Consider the following 4,292-nt stretch of genomic DNA (forward strand, 5'->3'; position numbering starts at 1 on the left):
TTTCTGTTTAATTTATTCTGTCCCGTGTTTCTATTTACTGCACAAAGTGCTGGTTGTGAAGCCAGTGCAGCTCAGTTAATTTGATTTCAGAGCTATTTCCCATAGATCATCCACTAGGACAGAGCTCCTGTAACAGCACACAGAAGCCCTAGTGCTTCTTCCCAGGCTATATGTTATTTTCTTAAAGACTCTTACTAGACTTTCTGTTTTCAGCCATGTATTCCAGCAGTATTCCAGTCAAAGGAATATAATGCAATTAGCTTTTTTTTTTTTCCTGTTGTAATGGTAGCATCTTCAACTTGTGGTTTGACAGAGCTTTTTAGTCAGGGTGAATTAAGCACTGTATGCCTCCTTTGCTTGTTCTCTCCTCAAGACTTTGGCTCTCTGCTATTTAGTTCCCTCTCAGGCTGTTTTCCTTTCATTTGCCTTATTAGTAGGTAGGTCAGTAGCTGATGCCACCTACTGTGGGCATCCAAAGGCTTTTCTTTTGTTTCCTTTTTTTCCCAAAAGCTTGAGAAGTTGCCACTTTCTTTAGCAGCGATTCACAAAAGATATTAAAAAATAATGTAAATCTCATTTTAGGAAAAAGATACTGCACCTTCCTTTACGGCTATGTACACACCTTTCTTTAAAACTTGTATAGTCCCAATGCCTCATCTGAATATCTTAAGCTGGCAGAGGTAAGTAAAAATCCAAATGGGTTACAGATATATAACATATTAATTAACATTTTTCCATTTTCAGGGCTCTTTTTATCTATAATAGTCTGGTGGTTTGGTTCTTTTTTTGTTTTTTCTTTTTGTTTTTTCTTTGTTTTTTTTTTTTGGGTTTTTTTTTTTGGTTTTTTTGGTTTTTTTTTTTTTTTTTTTTATCTTCCTCTACTCAGAAACACCTGGAAGCTCGGGAAGGTCAGACCTTGGCTGTGTTGTTAAGACAGAGGAACAAATTGGCATCCATATATCAGATCTGCGCTGCCTCCCTTGAGTATTTTTCCAGGAATCTGAACAAATGCAGAAGATAATATTGTACTCTGGGTCATGCTTAGCTGTAGAGGAGCGTGAGGCAGTGTGTAGATGTGCATGTATGCATGTGCATTTGTACATATCTCAGCAGGAACAAATAAACTGTTGTAAGAAAAAGCCATTAGTATAGAGGGGAAAAGAAAAAAGAGTGTTAGTATGAAACATTATCAAATACTGGAATGATCAGACAGTGATCTGCACATGTCTTTTTGCTTTACAGTCTAAGGTAACCAAGAATTTTCTGATACTCTACCATTCTTGTCTTTAATGCTCTGCTGTCATTATATCTGTCCCTTTCAGTCAATCATTGGCTTTGAGAGTGGTCCCACTAATGCTCTTTTTCTATATTATATCCTTTTTCCTACTGGCTAGTATCTTATAACATCCTCTGAGTTCAAATTTGAAGCTCTCTTCCCCTGGCTTTCTTCTACTCATGGGCACACTATGCAGCTATTACTCTGTACAGGATCACTCTTATCCTGTTTAAGTTTTGAATTTTTGCTCCACATCTCTCCTGTTCTGTGCGATATTCCTTCATCATGCAGGATGTTTCTTTGCTTCTATTGCAGCCCTTGTTTTGTCTATTTCTATACCTAGTTTTTCCCAGCTGCCATTGCTCTGGTACAAATGATAAAGGCATAGCTACAGAGTATAATGAATAGCCTTTTGCAGATTTAAGAGCATATTTTGGGACATACCTCATACATTTATATTCTCTCCTAAAAAGAGGTTGGTGGCTCCAAAGAGTTAGCAGTACTAAATCTGTACTGATGTACTAATCTCTGAAGTTCATGGACAAGTTTCTGAGCTTAAATCACTGATGGAAAATGTGAGGCTGGAGGTCTCCAGATGACAATTTCAATAAATTTGTTAGTGAGGATAGCTCTATGAATTTACTGATACTGGAATGACAAGGAGCACCACACCTAATTCATTAGGTTGAATTTGTAGAATGAGTTTGGTGATTTCCAGACTGTACAATCATGTTCCCTCCTCATTTTGCTGGTTTTCTTGCATTTCAAGCCCTGGAAAACAGCTGCACAATTCAGTATAGATGCCCAGTGGTGTGTGGCCTCTGGAAGGCTTTTACAGTCATAACCATCTGCTCTGTATGTCAAACATACCTAGGCAAGCAGATACTCTGCTGCACCAAACCACTGTCAGGAATTGTTTATGCAGCAAAACCAGGCCTAAACAAAAATAAGTGTGCATACTCAAAGCTACATTAGTAGACAAAAACTATGTTGTGTGCAGAGAAATTGCAAAGGAGTAATGAATAGCCCTGTAGTACAACACAAATCAATTCCTGTAATAGCTTGTTTGCAAAGCTCCATTCACCCTGCTGCATTCCCTCCTTCCCCTTCCAAACTGAAGCTGCATTCAGAATACCCATGCAGAATGACCACGGTTTACATGAGTGTAAACAAAATTGCCCCAGCCTGTTCCCAAACGTGCAAGATGCACTCGGTTATGTGTGGCTGAAATAAGAGTAGCCACAAGCATACATGCAATCAAATAAATCAGTTGCAATGTATTGCAATACATCCCCTGTCTGACTGGTTTCCTCTCCATAAATATCAGATAGATAGATAGATAGATAGATAGATAGATAGATAGATGATAGACAGATATCTCCCCATTTCATACCTCTCATTTTATGCATCCTAAAATTTTATTCCACTTTATAATCTCATTTTATAGCATATACAATGTTCTCATCTTTTTGAACAGTTCAGGAGGCTCCTTTTTCTCTAAGCAGTACCTTGTCTCCCAGTAACTCACAAACATAATAATTCAGATTTCTCTGTTACTTCCTTACTTATCACTTTCATGTTTCTCTTTGAAATGAAACCAAGAATAAAAACACTCCAAACAGTGAATTAACTTGGACATGTAGATGTTCTCTCATGATGCTTTTCCTTTGGAGACTGTATTTGTTAAACTTTTCTCTCTCACGCCATTTCATACAAATTTTGCTAAATTTTAAAATTTCTAAAATTATTACATTTCATTTACTAAGGAACAGAACAGTCATATTTTCGAAAGCATTTATGCAATAAAACTACATCTTCAGCTGAATCTGAATTTTCCATGAGGCACTTCTTTCTGCTTTTGGAAACATTGTACTGTGGCTTCCAGGAAAGAACTTAAGTATCTAAATTGTTGCTCTTGGTTGGAAGTGAGGATCCAAAACTCTCATTTAGAGGTCTTTACTTGCAAATTCTGAGCACCACCAGTCACTTTATCATTTTCATTGTGGTATTCGTGTAAACGAGGCTAATGGTGCTTGTCATGAAGATAGAGCTGGGACCAAACTGAAATGCAGAGAACAGAAAAATTGTACTTCTGATTCACTGTGAAAGTTGAGTTACTGAAAAAGAATTCAACTGGCAATACACAGTTCTGTTCTGGTTTATTAGCAGGAGCACCAAAGGCTACTATCCTGTGTCTACCAGTACAACAATAATTTGGACAGTAGGTGTTTGCATTTCTGGGTTTGGAATCTTGACAGCTGCTGTTGCCAGATCCCGCCTTCTTGCATTGCCTTTGACTAGAAAAAATAAAAACCACAGCATGTTTAATTTTACTGTCTTATAAGGAGAAAAAAAATCACTTAAAATTTCTTTTGGATTTTCATAAATAAACTCAATAATCTCTTAAGAAGTCATTGGCAAAGCACCCAGTAAGAATGAAGGGATTACAAACTTTAGGTTTTAATGAGAATTGGTTGTTTGGGGTGTTTCTTGTTCTGCAACAATCTACTGTGAGAAGAATGTGTATTAAGATTTCAGTGCCTAGAATCACAAAAATCAAAGTATGGTATTTGCAATCCTACTCATGTAGGATTTGAATTGGACTAGTCAGATGAATGGTTTTAAATGTGCACGTTTGATTTTGTTGGCCATTTTTCCCTTTATTTTTTAGGCAGCACAGATTTTAAGGAAGGAATTTAGTGGCCAGCTGCCCAAATTGAAGAATAGTGAAACGATCAAAGTAGTGCATATTGCTACTGTGGTAGTTATTAGCATTTGTGATACCTTATTCTCATGACAGAACAGAAAGTGGCATAACATCAATCTTGTTTTGTTACAAAAAATAATAAAAAGGGGAATTGGTACAAGTACAGCTGTTTTCATTATAATCTCAAGAAAGTAATGTCAGACTCCTCTTCAGAGGCTGTAATGAAAGGACCTTTGAAGAGCTGGGGTATTCTTCTGTTAGTCACAAAGGTACTGTACGCAGTAATTCCTTTTCTTAAGAAATGGCTGT

Source organism: Vidua chalybeata, chromosome 10 (genome assembly GCF_026979565.1).
Source record: "Vidua chalybeata isolate OUT-0048 chromosome 10, bVidCha1 merged haplotype, whole genome shotgun sequence".
NCBI classification, from domain to species: Eukaryota; Metazoa; Chordata; class Aves; order Passeriformes; family Viduidae; genus Vidua; species Vidua chalybeata.